Source organism: Pseudophryne corroboree, chromosome 5 (assembly GCF_028390025.1).
Source record: "Pseudophryne corroboree isolate aPseCor3 chromosome 5, aPseCor3.hap2, whole genome shotgun sequence".
Lineage (NCBI taxonomy): Eukaryota > Metazoa > Chordata > Amphibia > Anura > Myobatrachidae > Pseudophryne > Pseudophryne corroboree.
Window position 1 is genome coordinate 612,103,371 of NC_086448.1, and position 24,059 is coordinate 612,127,429.

The following is a 24,059-nucleotide window of genomic DNA, read 5'->3' on the forward strand; positions in this document are numbered from 1 at the left end:
GCACTTAAGTATTATATGTTACTGTATTGTACTATCTTCTGACCAAGCCTTAGAGACGTTGGCTCTCATGTGGCGCTCTGTGTAAATTGATACCACCCATTTTGCACTGTACGTTTGACTTAGTGTACTGGAGAGACACTTATTTGGATATCATTTGCTTGAGCTGCCCATTTCTGCGCAATTTGTCACATTGTCACTCAAACTCTTTTTCTGGTCACAAATTCCTGTTTCTGTCCGGTAGAATCTCTGTTGACCCTAATATTTGACAAGTTACAACAGTACACCTGGAATTTGTCTCCAATCAGCTGCACGCCGAAGAAATCACAAGTATTCAACATACAAACATAAAATAAAACACTCGACATACACTCATTAAAACCAACAGAGCTAAAGTAGCGATGTTATAAAAGAAGAATTACATAATTCAACAATTATTTAACAAACGGATTGCCTGAGGGTAAAAGCTGTTTTTATGGCTGACAGTTTTTACGGGATGCGCTCTATAGCGCCTACCTGATGGAAGCAGCTGAAATAAAGACCAGCCCGGATGTGTCTCATCCACAATTTTGCTAGCTCGTTTCTCCACCCTTCATAAATACAATTCCTGAACAGATGGCAGGCCCACCAAATCATCCTTTCTGCGGTTCTCACAATTCTTTGGAGCCTATGCCTATCACGTTCAGTTGCTGAACCAAACCAAACCACAATATACAAGCATAGCACAGACTCGATTATGGCCAAATAGAACAGAATCAGCAACTCACGTGGGAGGCTACATTTATTTAGCTGCCGTAAGAAGTACAATCTTTGCTAAGCCTTTTTGACGATTGCATCAATATTAACTCCCCACTTAAGGTCCCTTGAGATTATTGACCCCAAGAACTTAAAGGAACCCACCATAGACACAATATTGCCAGCTGTTGTAAGTGGGGGCACAATGGCTGAGCCCCTCCTAAAATCCACAAAAATAAAAAAAAATCTGCTGTTTTGAGTGGATCAAGCTCTATATTCTTCTCCTAAGCAGCTTCAGTAAATCCACATAAAAGAAAGCATGAGTGCATAAGTGAAAATGAATTACAGTAAATGGCTATTTGAAATAGTGCATTTGTTTTGTAGTATATTATAGGAGTCCTGACATACTTTGCATTTAGTAACTGTGTGCCCTTTAACTGGGTTGGGTATGATATGCTGGCTGCTGGGATCTCAAGGGTCAGCATACTGACACCAGGATCCCAGAAGCAGAATGCCGGCCGGGGGAAGTGGACGAGCGCCACAGAGCCCCAAGCAGGCTTGGTGGCTCGCTGCGCTCGCCACGGGTTCTATTCCCACTCTATGGGTGTTGTGGACAACCACGAGTGGGAATAGACCCTGTGGGTCGGCATTCCAACTGGCGGAATTTTAAGTATTTGGGATCCCAGCGTCGGCATGCTGACCTCCAGGATCCCGAGCACCGGTAACATAACTGCATCCCCTTTAACTAAGCTACCTTCACCAAGTGGTAGCCGAGCCCCTAACCAATGTCATGAGGCAAGTTTGCTATCTATTTAAAACTCATTATCCTCCTGATTTTCTGTACTTGTAAGCTAACTATCATTCCAGATTTCAGACTGTGTTATTTCAGTTTTCTTTTTCCCCAGTTCTCATAGTCTTGTGACACAACTTGCCTTGCCGACAGCACTACTGGAAGCAGCAAGTGTGGCTATTTCCATTCTGTAATATCGTTGTATGTACAGGACCAAATTTCCATTTACCCCCATAGGTCAGTTTTTAGTGCTTCATGACCCCCAACCATGAAAATAATATAATCAAATGCAAATAATTCACCCTATGGTTACATGCCTACAATGCGTAAATAATGCATTAAAACAAATCTGTCTGCATGTTACCCCATGCATAAATGTCTCTAATAAGTAAAAATAAATAATTATTGATGTGCTTCGTGAGCAGGAACCTGCCCTGCATGGCTATTGCTCTAGGCCGGTATTTTGGTGATATGTAAATAAATAAAAATACATTTCTAAACCTCTGGGGCTGTATATTGTAGCAAGCTGTAGCTAGATTTTCCTCAACCCAGAATCTATTTTGCAAGAGACAAAAAGTAGGCTCTCTCATTGAATTCTACATCTTCAAGGAGGGTGGTCTTCAGTATGCCGGCTGACGGGATCCCGGCGCACAGTATACCGGCACCGGGATCCCGACAGCCGGCATACCAACACTTATTCTCCCTCGTGGGGGTCCACGACCCCCCTGGAGGGAGAATAAAATACACCGTGCCCGTAGCGTGGCGAGCGCAGCGAGCCCGCAAGGGGCTCATTTGCACTCGCCCAATGTCGGTAAGCCGGCGGTCGGGCTCCCGGCGCCGGTATGCTGGTCGCCGGGAGCCCGACCGCCGGCATATCGTTGTGAACCCCTTCAAGGACTATCTACGCCCTATCTGCAGTGATACTACTATACCGCAATGGTACCTGTGTCTTTGATCTGTACATTGATGAAACACCTGCAAGTCTCATACTGTTGTATATTCCTTAGGAAAGAAGCCACATCTATAGTTTGTTAAATGAACTATAGTACTTTCATCCAGCTGCTTTATGAAATCTCTCAGATTATACATTTGAGCAATTTTTATTCCTTCTCAGTCACAACCAACCAACCAATCAATATAAATGATGTAAAACAAAACAACTGCTTACTAGAAAAAAATGAAACTCCTGTTAAAATGACATGCCTCTGTGTGCTGCAATCACTTTATAATAACCCCTTTCATTTTCAAATCTACTTAGACATCAGCTTGCAGTAGAGAAAATGTTACTTGCTACAACTGCACATTAGGTTTGTATTCCTTGACAGGCTAATTCTAGAGAAGTCTGAAGACAGACAAGCAAGTGCATAAGTAATTTTATTCTTTCGTATATGTAGCAAGCATGTTTCTTGCTGATAAATGAAACGTGGAAGAGTGCAAAGATACATTTTAATTTCACCTATCCTCCAGCAGTTTCTTTAAATCGTACTCGAGATGCCATTGGCATATATGCAAATCAATATTAATAAAATAGGTTGTTGGAAACCTCTTTCACCCTCTATATGAAAGACTTCCTCTAAAATGCAGTATACAGTGCTAAACTAATTTACTGTTTGCCGCCAGATGTAGAAGCGAGAGATTTTGTGAGAGTTCTCCTGGTTTTTTTAAAGTGCCAATCATTTACATGGCAAAATCAACCTGGTTTTGCCATGTACTGTAAATGATTGCCACTTTAAAGAAACAGGAGAACTCTCACAAAATCTCTCACAAAATCTCTCACTTCCTGATTCTCACCCTATTACATCCCTCCCCTGGAAGTGCTGACAAGTCAATGTTATGGGAATCAGAGTGTGATTTCTTTGCATGAGATGATAAATTGGGCATTATGAATATAAGTACTTTCTATACTAGGTAATATAAGTTGTCTGTTTTGAGAGATAAAATGATTACGACTGGATTTTTTTTATCTTCAAATGATCATAAAACTCCAATGTGTTGGTACCTTGCTCTACATCCTGGTGTTTACAGAACAAACATCAATTTTGCCACGAAAGCCTTCAATCTGGAATTCATATACTTCAGGCTCCTGCATTTCCATAAACACAATGCTAATAAGCTTCTACTAATGTTTACAACATCGGTCAACAATTTAGCAGGATGGATGGGTAAATATACTAAGCAATTTCTATGTCTCAGTATTTCTTTTATTTACAGAAAAACTGAGTTGCACGTGCATGATTACTTTGCAAATTTGAAAGGTCAATGGGGAATATATAAAAGAATGTATTTGGCAGGGAAAGGCTGAGAAATGCAACTTAAACATCCTTTTTTCTGTAATGTTTCATTTGCTTTTAACTTCTCAGTTCTTTTCAAATAATATTAATTACCAGCTCACAAGTATATTGACTCTGACAATGGCAATTAATTACTGAAATCAGATAAGTGATAACAATTGGAGACCTTTTCCAAAGTTTGGTGAGATGAGAGAAAGAAATTTGTATTTACGTAGAATTGATACTGAGCACAGTACTTCAAGTTATTACACCCTAAATTAGTACTGATATCATAGACATGTATACATACTCTTCAGTACAGTACCTCCTCCATTTTTTTTATTCTCTGGGAAAATACAGATGGAGCCTCACTCATCTATGCTGTCTATGGCATTAGCCCTGATCACGGAGTCGCTGCGTGTCTGGGCGCAAGGCGGCGTGCCTAATTGTAGAAAGGCTCACAGATTTTTATCAAGGCATTTGGCATTACCAGTGAGTGTAATACCTGCAATCATCCACCAGATGTTGCTTTTTAAAATCACCATTGCGCATTCATGTGGTCTCTATTGAAATATAGTACCCTACAGCGCAAGAACTACTTTACTGTACCATGTATGGGCAATGCTGTATGCACTTATCATTACGCTATTTAAAATACACTGTAGCAATGAGGTCCCGTAGACAAACCAATAAATAAAAATAGTGTATATAGATGCAAATAAATGTGTTAAAGCAATGGTCCATTGACGTTAGGTTTATGTGAGCTATTAAATTAAATTAAAATGGGCTTAAAGCTTAATATCTCCTATTCTGGGGTTCCAATCGGCTCAGAACTGGGTTGGTATGGAAGGGGATACAATTAGCTACCCGAGGATACTGACCCCAAGTTTCTGTGACCCCCACAAGGCTAACAGCAAGCTTTAGAACCCATGGTGGGTCTGAATTAACGGGCCCATTATAGACTATGGGAAAATGGGTCCATTTTGTGCCCTGATATCTCTGTTTCTGGGTGTCCCAGAGACTCGAGAGTGGTACCATACGAAAGAGGAGAATCTTAGCTTTCAGGGCAGACTAGTTTATGTAACACAGCAAAGGGAAACGGCAAGCAACTGTGTGTTGGGTCCCCTCCAATTGTCCAACAAGCTTGCACGGGGTGGCTAAATAGAAAATACTGTACAGAGATGCTAAGCATGGTGTTTTGGCATCCAGGAACTTAGGGAGGAGCTTTTACCTCTCCCCATTATACTTATAAAGATAACACTTGCGGCTGTAGCCTTTGGAGCAGAGTACGTTACAAGCTGTTCATGCTACTTAGTACTCAAATAGAAAATACCGATTAGACCCCCAGAACCGGAGATATTACGCTTTAAGCACATTTTAATTTAAATTAATTTAAAAGCTCACATAAACCTATCGTCAATGGACCATTTCTTTAACATGTTCGTTTGTGTCTGTATACACTATTTTTATTTATTGATTTATTGGTTTCTTTTTTTTGGGTCCCGACAGAGAATGAATATTTTCAACAGCGTCTCTGAACTCACTGCTAGCCCTCTCACCCTTCCCCCTCCCCTGAGAGACTGATCTTTTCAGACAAAGAGGCCAACACAGTATGTAAATGAAGGGCTGATACCACAGCCACTTTGGTTGGGGGAAAGGACTAGAGAGGGCCACAGTGAATGTACACTAAACAGTACAGTACTGTGTTATGGATTTGCGTGTCAGACGCCCCAACAGTTAGTTATGGAAACAGGTCTTTTCCTGTGTGCATACTTCTATTGAATGTAAGGTTCTTAAATATATGAATGTTATAACAAAAAATTATTAATAAAGTGTCAAGAAGAAATAAAACAAAAAAAAAGGCATTTGCACTTAGGGAATCGAACCCGGGACTCTGAGCATGGGATGCGGGACACTTCACTGCTTGGCCATGACGCCTGGTGATAGAGACACAAGCTCATATGTAAATGTAAGCAGTTATCCCTTCCCATGGGTTTTGCTGTATTGGTTACGCGACTTGGACGCTCACATACAGTACTGTATGCCTAACGTCAATGGACCATTGCTTTAACACATTTGCTTGTGTCTGTATACACTAATTTTATTGATTGATTTATTGGTTTCTTTTTTTAAATTGACTCTCTCCATCTGACCATTGGTCTGTGTGTACAGTATACAGTGATATTACAGTCGTCACTGACCATTTGCCAGTGCTTGTAGATCAATCCGCCGCTATTCACTCTACAGTACTAGATTAGTGAAGTATTAGCCTCCCAGTGGTGAAGATGTGTATTGCATGCTGCGTATGTAGACATGCCTCAACGCGCCTGTACGTGAAACAACTGAACAACCTGAGCTATCGCTTAGGCGTGACTAATCCTCCGTTTAGGCAGAGAAACAGCAATGACGGGGGAGGCTCCATCTTTAATATCCCTTTTACATCAAAATCCTGGGTCCGAACCGAGATTTGGAACACGATTCCAATCCGGGTGAGACGCATGATTTACCTTGTTTCCACTGCTGTAGGCACCGCTCACACTGCACACAGGTGCAGTGTCTTTAAGGCTGGTGCTTGAAGATGACAGAGGGGGTAATACAGACCTGATCGCTAGGGTGCAATTTTTGCATCCCTGCAATCAGGTAGTCACCGCTTACAGGGGTAGGGTATTTGCTGTGTGCAGGTGTGCATGTGTTGGAGAGCTGCACAAACATGAGTTTGTGCAGTCTCTGCTCAGCCCAGGATTTACCCAAATCTAACTCTCTCTGCACATGTTATATCTGCCCCCCCCCTGCAGTGCACATGGTTTTGCCCATTAGCTAACAAATTTGCTGCTGCGATCAGATCTGAATTAGGCCCAAAGAGTGATGACACATGAAGATACAGCAATGCCAGTAATCAGATTTAGTGGTATTTATAGGTAAATGTTGGGCACAGTAAGGTGATACAGTAATAACATTATGGCATGTACGGCACAGTGATGGTATACGTTTTAAATGCCTTTTCTATTGCATATCATAATAATGTTCTATACTGTTATTCTTTTTTAGTTATATGCTATATTAGATATCCAAATAGTTTATTTTTGTGTTCTTGTGCTTATTTGCTAATTTATTTTATAAATGTTATGTCTCACACATACTGTATATAACCTTAACAAAGATAATGTTTTTAATTCATTTGAACAGAAACAGTTGATTATGTAGTCTAAGATGTGTGAACATTAAAACCATGTAAACGGATTAATATTGGTATGAAATTATCGAACTATTATAGTTTATATAAAAAAAAACTTTTGCTAAGGGTTGCTAGCCTTACTTGGCTTTATAAATTCCCCTAAGGCCATATTTCCAGGACATAAAGAAAGAAATGTGTTCTAAAGGTGAATGTTGTATATTTGAAATGTTCTGAGGATATAATTTATGTCTTTCAGGAATAACAGGATATGTGTATACGACAAATAAGAAAGGTGTAGTATGCTCTGTTTTAGAATGTGCTGACACTAGATAGCTTTTGTTTAGATTCTTTTTTTGCAATTTATATATTTTTTTAAAAGAACATAGTGATCACGATATAAAATATTTCAAACGGCAGGAGTCCCGCTGCCTTCTTTTTGTTCAGAGCAGCTGCGTGTGATGTCACACAGCCGCCCCGAAAACACTGATGATCCGCCCTCATTCCCCCCCCCCCCCCCCCCGCTCCACCCCCACTATGCTCCGTCTCCGCCCCGTGAACACCTCTGCCTGTCAATAAGGCAGGAGCGTTTACAGCCAAAGTGATCAGAACGCATTGGCTGCTAGCGCATGCACAGGATGGTGCTTAAGCATGGAGAGCCTTAAAACCTGGACCGTTGGGATGCCTTGAGGACCACATTTGGGAACCACTGACATAGACACATTTTTTTATTCCAATGTGTCAGGAAAAATGGCATTTTGTGGCATCTGTGCCTGCAGATATGCAAGAGGACTGGGAATCAGTGCTCTAAATTCAGCCTTAATAGTATTTATTTTGTTGTTGTTGTTATTATTATTATTACTATTATTATAACTATAATATTGGATATTTCAATAAATCCTTTTTAATTATTCTTCTGAAACTTAACAAGCAATTAAAGATGTTATATATACTTACAAAAATTATTTGGGGCAATACAGTCACAGACATATTTAGCTATGCGAAGTTCTCACCAGTGTGCACATGCGGGTTCAGTTCTGACCCGAACAGGATTTAGCAAAGCCTCTCTGGCTTCACAAGTCTTCCCCCCCAATAAATTAAACCCATCTTATGGTGGTGTTGCCCTGCAACAAAGAGCAAAGCTTGCAACATTGTGACATGCCTCCTTCCCCACAGACATCTACAGCACAGGGACTGAGGTAAGAGTAAATTCTCCAATGAAAATACAGCAGAAAGGTCTTTCTTCAATTTATTAAATAGTCACCTAAGACCTTTCTTATACTGCTTACTTGCACCTTCTCCAGATTAAATAACCTTCTACTCTGTTGAAGAACTGAGAAATGAATTTTGGAAACAGTGAACTTTTAATACTGATAATTATTTATTTATTTATTTAAGTTATTTACGGGAGTTAAAGGCACTCCTACATACAGGACCGTAACTAGGGTGGTGCGGCTGGTGCTTGGCACAAAGCACATATTTCATATGGGCAGAACCAGCCACATTTACCCATGTTACGGTGCATGCACTGTAGCAATGCCGGCCCATCAGTAGCTTCTGTTTCCCATCTGCCACAATGTACAATAGCAGTGAAGTGCCCAGCTCCTTCTCTGCCTGGTGCACCGTTAATATCACACACTGCAGCAGAAAGCACCACAGCTGCCTGCCCTGACTCCTGGTTGAGCAGTTAGTGTGTCAGATGTGCAGCCCCAGGTTCCAGGCTGTGCCTCCCCCTGATCCCGGCTCCCGCATGTTTGAAAGAAGAGATGTCATGATGTCTCTCCAGAGTCAGTGGTCGTAGTGAAGTTGTGAACTCAGTAGCTGTGGCTGGATGATAATGAGGATAATGAGGAGGAGGAATGATGATGAATGGTGGGGAAATGAGAAAGAGGAATGATTTTGATGATGAGGAGGGGAAATGAGGAGGAGTAATATTGATGATAACGAGGAAGAATGATGATGAGGAGGAAGAATGATGATAAGGAGGAAGAATGAAGAAGAAATGATGATGAGGAGCAATGAAGAAGAGGAGGAATGAGGAGGAGGTTTGGCAGCCATTTAAATGACATTCAGGACTTAATAAAATTGCCATGACTGTGCCAAGGATAAGGTACTAATGTAACCTGTGACCACTAAACAATAAATGTCTTCTTGTTTTGTTTGCCTTCATACTGTAGGTTGAGTATCCCTTATCCAAAATCCCACATTTTTGGGTCCCCTAATGAGATAATGACATATGTATTATATATATTATCTTTAAATGTATATATTTATAAATATATATATATATATTATTTATGTCATTATCTCAGTAGGGCACTAAAAAATTTGGGATTTTGAATTTTGGATAAGGGATACTCAACCTGTATTTTATTTAAATGAAGCTAGGCTGTACTGTGTGATGTAACATATGTAAGGGGTAATACTAGGTAGTTTAATGTGTATAAGGGGTTCCGTTGTGTGGCATAATGTGAATAACACACTACTGTGTGGTGTAATGTGTATAAGGGGTACTACTATGTGGTGTAATGTTAATAACAGACACTACTATGCGGTGTAATGTGAAGTGGTAGTATTATGTGGTCACGCCCCTTTCCTGTGAAGCCACGCCTCTCAAAAAAATTGTGCGCACTAGCCCTATTTATTACATGCATAGGGGGGCACCAAAGCACTTTCTGGCACATCTAGTTACAACATACTTGCCTGCATATTCTCCTACAGTAAATATGACAATGTGTGGGTTTATTTTAATTTACTTATCTATAAATGTAAAACTCATTAGTCAGATCATTCTGCACAGAGTGTAATCATTCCTCTGCAGGACTGTAATTATTATCATATTTATGCACAGGTACAGTAGCCCAGAAAACATAATTTAAGAGATCTGCAGCTACAGTATGACTGCTTTTTTCTTACTATAAACCACTCACACCAGTAATCTCTACATTGTGTATGATAGCATTCCCTGGGAAAAAAATCTTAAGGTGGGTATACACGGAGCGATGTTCAGCTAATTTCTAAGCAATCTGACTAGATTGCTTAGAAAATCGCTCCGTGTGTAGGGGTGCTGGCAACAGCGATGCACAGTCCCGCGCATCGCTATCGCCGGTGCTAGTCTGGCCTGCATGCAGGCACAATCTAGCAGGTCGCTCATTTCACCGCTGGGTGAAATGAGTGGCCCCCCATGTCCCCCCCCCCTCGCTCAGCACATCGCTCTGTGCTGAGCAGGAGGAGAGGTGTGTGCTGAGTGGTCTGTGCTAGACCGCTCAGCACACATCTCGGGTAAATCACCCCATCAGTACAGCCCATTAGAGTTGCATTTATCAGACATCAGAGCCTGGTGAAAATAAAAATTATGATAATATATATCTGGCTCATCCTACTGTCTGTAATGTGCAATGTTGTAGAATATAACTGGGGCACACTAGTGTTCATTGCAGCTGATTGGACAAGCCTATGTACTGTAGCTGTCAGCTTCAACTGCTAACCTGATTTCTTATTTACTGCAAGTTTAGGATTCTGAAGACTACAGTATTACACATAGATAGAATACAGAAAGTTGAGGAGTTTGGGGCACAACCATGGATACAAGTCCAGAGGTTTCAATGTGACTCCTGTACAGGGCTGCCAAGAGCTAAGGGTGGCCCAGGTACTGAGGGCAGTGTGACCAAATTTGGGCTGTGTCTGCTTGTCCCTTCCAAAAAGAAAAAAACTAAATGAAGTGCAAAGAGGGACATTCTGCAAATAATGTAAAACAAACTTGACTACTCTCCAAGAACATGAGGGAAACTTCCAAATCCCGGGTAGCTTTCCAAGATGCGTGGAAAGATTAACTGAATTGCGCCATTGTGTCCCCACCCCCTGCTTTACAATGCTGGTAATCACCAAGGCCGTATTAACCCATGGCCTGGCCTCTAGACTTACAGGTATTTTGGCCCCCTCCAGCACATTAATCTTTCACCCTGGTACAGCTGACGTTTTGGAAGAAGAGCTTATGCCATCATTTACACTTTTAGTATTCACAGACACTGATACCCAGTTGAAATAAAAGTCTGGTGACCGAATTCCGGTGAGCGGACCTTGCTACTGGCCGCATTTTACCTGAGCTCTCCGATCCGCCTGTGATTGGCACCCGTATCTACTGGTGCAGGGTGAGGTGCCCCAATTTCATCTGGGTACTGGTAGGAGATAGAGGTGGGTAAGTGGCCGCTGTGCCTGGCTCCCCACCTCCTGCCTGCCACCGGACTCCGGGCGTTTGTGAAACACCAGCTCTTGCAGCCGCCATCTTGTCTCTCTCCCGCTGGCCAGGCATATGGACAGCCAATATTGCCTGCTGCTGCCCCCGGACCTCCACAGTTGGGGACTGCCTTCCTGTAAGAGCCCCTGACCCTCGGCTGTGCTCCTGCCTTTACTGCCAGTGGTTCTCCGCACTCTCCCGTGTACGCCCGCTCTGATCCCCTTCTGCTCCCGGCTGTATACCTCAGGCTCCTGTCACTGCTTTGAGGCACCGGGCGGGTGGTAACCTGGACTATTGTGGGCCTCCTGGTCACAACTTGACCTGTCCTTCCCATCCTCCATCCTGCCTGCCACCCCACCATACAGCTGCAGTAATTATACACAGGGCTTATTGTCCCGGCCATTTCCTGCTTCCCAGGAGAGTGCTACATACACAAATGTGTGACTGGCTGGCAGCTCTATTCTAACTAAGTCATACACAGACTCTGCACTGGGCATTTTTGTTTCTGGCTTGTTTCATGACTGGGGACTGTCATCAGTGTTCCTGTGGAAGATCATTTATACTACGCACCAAAATAAATCATAAATCACATTGCATCTCTACACCCCCTGCTGGCTAGGCTTGTACAACTCCGATATCACACAGTTGCTTTACACGGCTTTGCATCTTCACATTGTCTATATCCTCCTTTGCCTGCTTGTTTTATCCTTTCTTTGGATCCTCGTAAATGGAGAAATTTATGGCTAAACAACCGAAAGGAGGCAAGGATGCCCCAGGTCCCAAATATAGGGAGACGAGAGCCACATCAACGATGTCGGCGAACCTGTCTGCTTCTCCTGCTGGGGGCGATATTCTGCAAGGTGTCTCTGACCCCACTGCATACAGTGCAGCGTTGGTGGCCAAAGCTCAGGAAATATCTGACTTGTTGTCGCCCTTATTGGATAGAAAGCTAGCTGGCATAAAAGAGGCCATTGACTCAGCACTTACACAACTCAAAGAACATAATGCTTGTTTCGATGAAGCGGAACAAAGGATCTCCAATGTGGAGGATGATCTACTCACTGCCAAAGCCACCACTGCTTCCCAAGAGACCTCGCTACAAGCCGTCCACGAAAAACTAGATGACCTTGAAAATCGCAATTGTCGTAATAACCTGCAGCTCATTGGCTTGCCTGAGTCGGTTAAACAACGGGATCTGCTGGACTATGTCTCCACTTAGCTTCCGAAAGAACTGGGTTGCTTACCCACAACCGGCTCATTGTTGGTGGAACGTGCCCACCGTGTTGGGCCGGATCACCAAACAGATCGTCGCAGAACCTGGCCAGTCATCTTTAAGCTACTCAACTATACAGATAAAGGCCCTCATTCCGAGTTGTTCGCTTGTTAGCTGCTTTTAGCAGCATTGCACACGCTAAGCCGCCGCCTACTGGGAGTGTATCTTAGCATAGCAAAATTGCTAACGAAAGCTTCGCTAATGTTCTCGTAACGATTACCCCGCAGTTTCTGAGTAGCTCCAGACTTACTCTGCCATTGCGACCAGCTCAGTCCATTTTGTTCCTGGTTTGACGTCACAAACACACCCAGCGTTCGGACAGCCACTCCCCCGTTTCTCCAGACACTCCTGCGTTTTCAACTAGCACGCCTGCGTTTTTCCGCACACTCCCATAAAACGGCCAGTTTACGCCCAGAAACACCCACTTCCTGTCAATCACACTACGATCAGCACAGCGATGGAAAAGCTTTGTTATGCCGTGAGTAAAATACCTAACTTTTGTGCAAAATAACTAAGCGCATGCGCTCTGCGAACCTTGCGCATGCGCAGTATAGCGAAAATCGGCAACGAGCGAACAACTCGGAATGACCCCCAAAATACGCCTGCTGGATGCCTATAGGAAGTCGCAAGGCTTACATTACCTTGGGGATAAACTCCTAATTTTTCAAGATTTCTCCTACCAGGTGGCGATGCGACGTAGAGAGTTCTCTCCTGTTTGTAAGTCGCTGTTTGATGCTGGAGTCCGCTTTGCTCTACTGTATCCCGCTAAACTGAGGGTGCAACACAATGGCAAGCAAAGTTTTGGTGCCTCCGGCGAAATCGTTTGTTACCTCTCTGCTGGAATCACCCTCCAACTTGCCTGACGATGCTGATTGACTTTGGTGTTGATGTCCAAGCATTATGCCCACAATACACTGTGATGTATCCATTATTACTAATATTGCTGTTTCATCTTTCAGGGCCTGATATACAGGTATGTGCTCTTGTTACAATATTTTGTTTCTTAGGTGGACTTTTGATCTTTTTCTATAGATGGTTTTGCATATTGTCTATTCACCATACTGTCGTTTATTTTATGCCTCCCCTTTGTTTCCCCCCCTCCTTACTTGTCTTATGATTGTTTATGGTGAAATGGTTGGCCCTTTTGGCCTTTTGATTGGGTTCGACAAATAAAGAAAATGGGTTGGTCTATCACATGTAACTACTGTTTATGTTTGCTATTGATGTTGCAGGTTTTATTACGAGATTACACTTTGTGTCCCTTGATGGTACCCTTGCTGGCTGGGACAAGGGGGCCCATTACTCTTTCTATATTTGACTCCCATGACAGGTTTCCGCAGTCAGGTATAGGTTGACATGTCCCTCTCTCATGCCGCAATACCTTCATCACGGGACCACATAAAATTTTTTACTTAGAATGTAGAGGATCTTAACACGCCACTGAAGCGCAGAAAAGTATTACAACAGTTAAAGAGATTTAAGCCTGACATAGTGGTGCTGCAGGAGACTCATTAGAGGGAAGTGGATCCTAAAACTTTGAGAGATACATGGTTCACTGATTATATCACCGCTTCCTACCATACTAAAAGAAGGGATGTGCTTCTGCTTATTAACAAATCTCTTCACTACACTGTTAATGATCACCTATGTGACTCTGTGGGTACATTTTTATTTGTAAAATTGTGCATAGAAGGGGAAATGTACATGATTGCCACTGTTTACGCTTCTATGGGCCCCAACAATGAGTTATTCTCTGATCTATATGTTAAACTGCAGGATTGGGCTGAGGGGCACATTATTCTGGGAGGTGATTTTAAAACCACACTCAATCCCTTACTTGATAAATCTGGAGTGACTACCTGTACCACCCCGCCATATGCCCATGCTCTACTTCTTTCCTCATTGAATCTAGCAGACCCGTGGTGATTACAGCAAACAGTGGATAGGGAATACATGTTTTACTCCCATCCCCACCATACTTTGACAAGGATAGATTCTTGGCTTGTCCCCGCTGCTGTCCTTACGAGAGTATACCGATCCAAAGTAGAACACATAGCTATATCAGACCATGCTCCTACTTGGTTCACATTGTCCCTTTAGTCCCCTAGGCCACTCTCCTTTAATTGGAGGTTCCCATCTTATCTCATGGACTCTCCTGACTTCAAATTGTCACTAGAACAAAACTTTTTGAAATATGTTGACGATAATATCCAACATGTTGAGGATATAAACCTCTTTTGGCTGACATCAAAATCAGTACTTTGTGGTCACGTTATTGCATATGTTTCTGCTATACGCATAAAACTGAATCAGAGACTCCATGACTTAAGCTTAACTGTTTCTGACTCATAGTCAACTATGCTTGCCAACAACACACCTGACACTCGCAAAGTTTATACTGACACCAAAGCTATGTATAATGCGATATGCGCCAAAAAGGCACAATACTCACTTGACCATCAAAAGAATCGGTACTTCCGTTGGGGTAATAAGGCTGGTAAATTACTGGCTTCAGTAATTCGCAGCCACCGTCCTCCGGTAACCATTAGTAAACTTATCTCTGGGCTGGCCAACTGACCTCAACTTCTAATATAGCGATGTCTTTCTTAGATTATTACAAAAATATATATGGTGCCTCGCCTGACAATCCATCCTTGGGTATGACCTTTATACAACAAGCAGGCATTCCACGACTTTCTGATGATGAAAAAGAGATTTTAATTGACCCCGTATCTGAACAGGAATTGCGCTCTGCCATAGGCCGATTAGCCAAAGGTAAAGCTCCTGGTCCTGATGGACTAGGTGCAGAGTATTATAAATTGCTTTTCCCACACTTATTGCCACATCTTTTGCCATTATTCAACTCCATATTATCAGGCAATGGCCCCCCACCAGACTTTAACCAGGCCAGGATCATTGTTCTACCGAAACCAGACAAAGATCCCACAAAGGTCCATTCATATCGACCGATCTCTTTGTTAAATCAAGACCTCAAATTATTAACTACCATTGCTGCGCAGCGTCTGCAAGTTTTATTACCAAAATTGCTACATCCCTCCCAGACCGGTTTTGTGAAAGGCAAATCCTCTGTGCACAACATCCGACAGGTTGTGGCCGCCCTGACCCGCTCTTTGTCAAATACATCGGGGAAAAATTTGCTAGTTAGTTGTGATGCCGATAAGGCGTTCTACAGGTGTCTTGGGCACACTTGCTTCGGGTTTTATATATACAAATTTGGCACAGGATTTATCAATTTCTTTCGCAGTTATATGATTCCCCTAAAGCATTTCTCACCATCAATGGTTTAAACACAGATAGTTTTACACTTTACCGCAGCACCAGACAGGGATGTCCACTGCCCCCTCTCCTTTTCAATTTAGCCATAGATCCCTTGATCCGACATTTCTTTTTGTATATCCCATGGCAGGGAATAATAGTGGGTGCTCACACCCTAAAAGTTTCTGCATACGCGGATGACCTGTTGTTGTATTTTACTAATCCCCAGAAAGCGTTTCCAGGCTTATGTCTTTTACATGACTTTGAGAGTATATCAGGATTTCTAATAAATAAGTAAAAAACAAAGGCATTAGCACTACATGCAGGAGCTTCTGAATGTTGGTCTGACAGCTTCCCCTTTATCTGGGCAAATTCTTCATTGCAATATTTGGGTCTTACTATTCCAGTGAACCCGTCAGATTTATATAAATCTAATTTCCCCAGGGTGATAGCCCGCACATTGTCAGACTTTCAGTCTTGGCGTAGTTTACCATTATCTTATATTGGCAGACGCCATCTCATAAAAATGATCTAATTTCCACGCTTGTTATATGTTACTCAAATGCTCCTGAAAGAATCAGACTTAAAGATACTAAACAAGGCAATTAGTACATTTATTTGGGCTGGGAAAAAGCTGAGGTTCTCCCTATTTAAATTATGTAAATCCGCTACTTCCGGTGGTATAAATTTACCATGCATACAGAGTTATTCATTGGCAGCTAACTACAGGTATGCAGTGGACTGGATTGGAGCCACACATAATTATGCAATATCTGAATTGGAACAGGTCTACCATGGCTTTGACTAGTTTATTGCACATGAGACCCTCAGACTTCCCCTCCACTATATCCAATAATTTGTTACTCATCACTACCTGCACAGCCTGGACACTCTCTCGTTCACAATTAGGCATTTCAGCACATGACACTGTGTTTTTCCCACTTCCTCGTGTTGCCACTACTCAAGTTCCCACGGCTCAAAGCTCTTCTTCATACTCGCAGTGGTACAGGGGTGGTCTTCGATTGGTCCACCATACTCTGAATGAGGACTGCTCGAAAATATTGTCTTTTTCTCAACTGACCGAAAAGTACCCCCTTGTCTACTTAGTTATTTGTTTACTATCTAGTGCGGAGTTATGTTTCTAGTGTGATGCAGTAGCGGATCTTGCTACGGGCACACAGGATTTTTGCCCGGGGCGCCACCTTTCAGAGGGCGCCGCGCCATGGCAAGATCCGCTACTGTTGGTCAGTGCCCCCCGGTGCTGTGTGGCGCTGTGAAGGAAATTAGATGGGTAGACGCTACCCATCTAGTTTCCCTTCGTGTAGAGGACCTTTGCTATGCGGTGCGCGATGACGTCATCGCGCACCGCACAGCATTGTGGGACTGGCACATAGACGCTTGGGGTCATAATTGACCTCTAGTGTCTATGCTGTGCTATGGGAGAGACGTTATGACGTCTCTCCCATAGATCCGAGGAGCGGCGCGGCGGAGGTCAGCAGCGGTCGGGAATCAGGAGTGGGGATAGTATTATTTTTTTTTTGTCTTTTTTTTAAGCGGCGCTACTCTACAGGGGGCACAAATGGGGGCACAACTCTAGCACAAATGGGGGCACAACTCTACAGGGGGCGTAACTGACCATGCCCCTATATGAAACCACGCCCATATTTTTGCCCGGGGCGCCACAAGGGCTAGAACCGGCCCTGGTGTGATGTCCCGCATAGCTGTTAACACCGCACTCAATGCTCTAGATTCCTTGGTTAGAACTTCAGGTACTAGGGTTTGTTCCACTTCTTTATTGTATTCACACATCAAAAAACAATTAGATTTAGACACGTTACAGACGGGCATGGCAAAATGGATCATAGATTTGCCTACTTTCCCACTTACTTCACTTCTAACCGCGTTCACTCGACTCAACAAAATGTTAGTGTCCTCCTCATATGTAGAAATGCAGTACAGAGCTTATTATTCCCCGAAATTGAGAATGCTGATGGGCACTTCTACTGACTCACAATGTTTTAAGTGCACAGCTCCTGACGCTGATCTATTTCATTGTATGTGGAGCTGTCCTGAGGTTAATACATTTTGTAATGTACAGTATGTAAGTACATAAAATATGTCTATGGAATTGTGCTCCCTCCTACACCAGAAAGGGGCTCTCGGGGACATATACACAGCTCCAGTACCAACCAAGTCACATGCTGGTCAACGATAATTACTGGCTAAAATTGCGGCAGCAGTGAGGAAAACCATATTGTCTCAGTGGATCTCCTCTGATACCCTGACATTACCGCTATTACTGCCCCGAAATCTCCTATTTATTTCACATGGACTGGGTAGAGATGTCCCTCAATTAGAAACATAAAGCAGAAAAGTTCTTTGATATATGGCCGCCCCACTAGAGATGAGCGGGTTCGGTTCCTCGGAAACCGAACCCGCCCGAACTTCAGGTTTTTTTACACGGGTCCGAGCGACTCGGATCTTCCCGCCTTGTTCGGTTAACCCGAGCGCGCCCGAACGTCATCATCCCGCTGTCGGATTCTCGCGAGGCTCGGATTCTATCGCGAGACTCGGATTCTATATAAGGAGCCGCGCGTCGCCGCCATTTTCACACGTGCATTGAGATTGATAGGGAGAGGACGTGGCTGGCGTCCTCTCCGTTTATAGAGAGTGAGACTAGAGTAGAGAGAGACACAGTATTATTTACTTTAGTAATTTTGGGGAGCATTAGGAGGAGTACTACTACTTGCTGAAGTGATAGATAGTGTGACTGTATATCTGACTTGTGGGGGAGACACTGACAGTGGGGAGCAGTTAGAGTCTGAGAGCAGGAGTACATATTTTAACGTACAGTGCACACTTTTGCTGGCACTCTGCTGCCAGAGTGCCACACTGCCATTGTGACCACACTGACCACCAGTAAATATTGTGATTGTCTGCTTAGGAGTACTACTTGCAAGTTGCTGATAGTGTGACCAGTGACCTGACCACCAGTTTAATTAATCACCACCAGTTTAATATATATATATATATATATATATATATATAATTGTATATAATATATATATAATTGTATATGTATACCGCACCTACCCGTGTTTTTTTTTTTCTTTCTTTCTTCTTGATACATACTACTATAGTAGCTTACTGTAGCAGTCTGCGGTGCTGCTGAGCTGACAGTGTCCAGCAGGTCCGTCATCAGTCATTACATAATAAATATATATACCTGTCCGGCTGCAGTACTAGTGATATTATATATATATATATATTGATTTCATCTCATTATCATCCAGTATATATTAGCAGCAGACACAGTACGGTAGTCCACGGCTGTAGCTACCTCTGTGTCGGCAGTCGCTGGTCCATCCATAATTGTATACCACCTACCCGTGGTTTTTTTTTTCTCTTTCTTCTTGATACATACTACTATAGTAGCTTACTGTAGCAGTCTGCGGTGCTGCTGAGCTGACAGTGTCCAGCAGGTCCGTCATCAGTCATTACATAATAAATATATATACCTGTCCGGCTGCAGTACTAGTGATATTATATATATATATATATATATATATATATATTGATTTCATCTCATTATCATCCAGTCTATATTAGCAGCAGACACAGTACGGTAGTCCACGGCTGTAGCTACCTCTGTGTCGGCAGTCGCTGGTCCATCCCTAATTGTATACCACCTACCCGTGGTTTTTTTTTTCTCTTTCTTCTTGATACATACTACTATAGTAGCTTACTGTAGCAGTCTGCGGTGATGCTGAGCTGACAGTGTCCAGCAGGTCCGTCATCAGTCATTACATAATAAATATATATACCTGTCCGGCTGCAGTACTAGTGATATTATATATATATATATATATTGATTTCATCTCATTATCATCCAGTCTATATTAGCAGCAGACACAGTACGGTAGTCCACGGCTGTAGCTACCTCTGTGTATCGGCAGTCGCTGGTCCATCCATAATTGTATACCACCTACCCGTGGTTTTTTTTTTCTCTTTCTTCTTGATACATACTACTATAGTAGCTTACTGTAGCAGTCTGCGGTGCTGCTGAGCTGACAGTGTCCAGCAGGTCCGTCATCAGTCATTACATAATAAATATATATACCTGTCCGGCTGCAGTACTAGTGATATTATATATATATATATATATATATATTGATTTCATCTCATTATCATCCAGTCTATATTAGCAGCAGACACAGTACGGTAATCCACGGCTGTAGCTACCTCTGTGTCGGCAGTCGCTGGTCCATCCATAATTGTATACCACCTACCCGTGGTTTTTTTTTTCTCTTTCTTCTTGATACATACTACTATAGTAGCTTACTGTAGCAGTCTGCGGTGCTGCTGAGCTGACAGTGTCCAGCAGGTCCGTCATCAGTCATTACATAATAAATATATATACCTGTCCGGCTGCAGTACTAGTGATATTATATATATATATATATATATATATATATATATTGATTTCATCTCATTATCATCCAGTCTATATTAGCAGCAGACACAGTACGGTAGTCCACGGCTGTAGCTACCTCTGTGTCGGCAGTCGCTGGTCCATCCATAATTGTATACCACCTACCCGTGGGTTTTTTTTTCTCTTTCTTCTTGATACATACTACTATAGTAGCTTACTGTAGCAGTCTGCGGTGCTGCTGAGCTGACAGTGTCCAGCAGGTCCGTCATCAGTCATTACATAATAAATATATATACCTGTCCGGCTGCAGTACTAGTGATATTATATATATATATATATATATTGATTTCATCTCATTATCATCCAGTCTATATTAGCAGCAGACACAGTACGGTAGTCCACGGCTGTAGCTACCTCTGTGTCGGCAGTCGCTGGTCCATCCATAATTGTATACCACCTACCCGTGGTTTTTTTTTTCTCTTTCTTCTTGATACATACTACTATAGTAGCTTACTGTAGCAGTCTGCGGTGCTGCTGAGCTGACAGTGTCCAGCAGGTCCGTCATCAGTCATTACATAATAAATATATATACCTGTCCGGCTGCAGTACTAGTGATATTATATATATATATATATATTGATTTCATCTCATTATCATCCAGTCTATATTAGCAGCAGACACAGTACGGTAGTCCACGGCTGTAGCTACCTCTGTGTCGGCAGTCGCTGGTCCATCCATAATTGTATACCACCTACCCGTGGTTTTTTTTTTCTCTTTCTTCTTGATACATACTACTATAGTAGCTTACTGTAGCAGTCTGCGGTGCTGCTGAGCTGACAGTGTCCAGCAGGTCCGTCATCAGTCATTACATAATAAATATATATACCTGTCCGACTGCAGTACTAGTGATATTATATATATATATATATATATATTGATTTCATCTCATTATCATCCAGTCTATATTAGCAGCAGACACAGTACGGTAGTCCACGGCTGTAGCTACCTCTGTGTCGGCAGTCGCTGGTCCATCCATAATTGTATACCACCTACCCGTGGTTTTTTTTTTCTCTTTCTTCTTGATACATACTACTATAGTAGCTTACTGTAGCAGTCTGCGGTGCTGCTGAGCTGACAGTGTCCAGCAGGTCCGTCATCAGTCATTACATAATAAATATATATACCTGTCCGGCTGCAGTACTAGTGATATTATATATATATATATATATATATATTGATGTCATCTCATTATCATCCAGTCTATATTAGCAGCAGACACAGTACGGTAGTCCACGGCTGTAGCTACCTCTGTGTCGGCAGTCGCTGGTCCATCCATAAGTATACTAGTATCCATCCATCTCCATTGTTTACCTGAGGTGCCCTTTAGTTGTGCCTATTAAAATATGGAGAACAAAAATGTTGAGGTTCCAAAATTAGGGAAAGATCAAGATCCACTTCCACCTCGTGCTGAAGCTGCTGCCACTAGTCATGGCCGAGACGATGAAATGCCAGCAACGTCGTCTGCCAAGGCCGATGCCCAATGTCATAGTACAGAGCATGTAAAATCCAAAACACCAAATATCAGTAAAAAAAGGACTCCAAAATCTAAAATAAAATTGTCGGAGGAGAAGCGTAAACTTGCCAATATGCCATTTACCACACGGAGTGGCAAGGAACGGCTGAGGCCCTGGCCTATGTTCATGGCTAGTGGTTCAGCTTCACATGAGGATGGAAGCACTCAGCCTCTCGCTAGAAAAATGAAAAGACTCAAGCTGGCAAAAGCACCGCAAAGAACTGTGCGTTCTTCGAAATCCCAAATCCACAAGGAGAGTCCAATTGTGTCGGTTGTGAAGCCTGACCTTCCCAACACTGGACGTGAAGAGCATGCGCCTTCCACCATTTGCACGCCCCCTGCAAGTGCTGGAAGGAGCACCCGCAGTCCAGTTCCTGATAGTCAGATTGAAGATGTCGGTGTTGAAGTACACCAGGATGAGGAGGATATGGGTGTTGCTGGCGCTGGGGAGGAAATTGACAAGGAGGATTCTGATGGTGAGGTGGTTTGTTTAAGTCAGGCACCCGGGGAGACACCTGTTGTCCGTGGGAGGAATAGGGCCGTTGACATGCCTGGTGAAAATACCAAAAAAATCAGCTCTTCGGTGTGGAAGTATTTCACCAGAAATGCGGACAACATTTGTCAAGCCGTGTGTTGCCTTTGTCAAGCTGTAATAAGTAGGGGTAAGGACGTTAACCACCTCGGAACATCCTCCCTTATACGTCACCTGCAGCGCATTCATAATAAGTCAGTGACAAGTTCAAAAACTTTGGGCGACAGCGGAAGCAGTCCACTGACCAGTAAATCCCTTCCTCTTGTAACCAAGCTCACGCAAACCACCCCACCAACTCCCTCAGTGTCAATTTCCTCCTTCCCCAGGAATGCCAATAGTCCTGCAGGCCATGTCACTGGCAATTCTGACGAGTCCTCTCCTGCCTGGGATTCCTCCGATGCATCCTTGCGTGTAACGCCTACTGCTGCTGGCGCTGCTGTTGTTGCTGCTGGGAGTCGATGGTCATCCCAGAGGGGAAGTCGTAAGCCCACTTTTACTACTTCCACCAAGCAATTGACTGTCCAACAGTCCTTTGCGAGGAAGATGAAATATCACAGCAGTCATCCTGTTGCAAAGCGGATAACTGAGGCCTTGACAACTATGTTGGTGTTAGACGTGCGTCCGGTATCCGCCGTTAGTTCACAGGGAACTAGACAATTTCTTGAGGTAGTGTGCCCCCGTTACCAAATACCATCTAGGTTCCACTTCTCTAGGCAGGCGATACCGAGAATGTACACGGACGTCAGAAAAAGACTCACCAGTGTCCTTAAAAAATGCAGTTGTACCCAATGTCCACTTAACCACGGACATGTGGACAAGTGGAGCAGGGCAGGGTCAGGAATATATGACTGTGACAGCCCACTGGGTAGATGTATGGACTCCCGCCGCAAGAACAGCAGCGGCGGCACCAGTAGCAGCATCTCGCAAACGCCAACTCTTTCCTAGGCAGGCTACGCTTTGTATCACCGCTTTCCAGAATACGCACACAGCTGAAAACCTCTTACGGTAACTGAGGAAGATCATCGCGGAATGGCTTACCCCAATTGGACTCTCCTGTGGATTTGTGGCATCGGACAACGCCAGCAATATTGTGTGTGCATTAAATATGGGCAAATTCCAGCACGTCCCATGTTTTGCACATACCTTGAATTTGGTGGTGCAGAATTTTTTAAAAAACGACAGGGGCGTGCAAGAGATGCTGTCGGTGGCCAGAAAAATTGCGGGACACTTTCGGCGTACAGGCACCACGTACAGAAGACTGGAGCACCACCAAAAACGCCTGAACCTGCCCTGCCATCATCTGAAGCAAGAAGTGGTAACGAGGTGGAATTCAACCCTCTATATGCTTCAGAGGTTGGAGGAGCAGCAAAAGGCCATTCAAGCCTATACAATTGAGCACGATATAGGAGGTGGAATGTACCTGTCTCAAGCGCAGTGGAGAATGATTTCAACGTTGTGCAAGGTTCTGCAACCTTTTGAACTTGCCACACATGAAGTCAGTTCAGACACTGCCAGCCTGAGTCAGGTCATTCCCCTCATCAGGCTTTTGCAGAAGAAGCTGGGGGCATTGAAGGAGGAGCTAAAAGGGAGCGATTCCGCTAGGCATGTGGGACTTGTGGATGGAGCCCTTAATTCGCTTAACAAGGATTCACGGGTGGTCAATCTGTTGAAATCAGAGCACTACATTTTGGCCACCGTGCTCGATCCTAGATTTAAAACCTACCTTGGATCTCTCTTTCCGGCAGACACAAGTCTGCTGGGGTTCAAAGACC

At 43.3% G+C, this 24,059-nt stretch overlaps 1 protein-coding gene across 14 annotated transcripts in view; it reads right to left on the minus strand.

Moving 5' to 3' along the window:
• Window positions 1-24,059, minus strand: part of PTPRM (protein tyrosine phosphatase receptor type M) — a 1,209,695-nt gene that overhangs the window by 641,677 nt on the left and 543,959 nt on the right. The gene's annotated exons all lie outside the window — the stretch shown is intronic.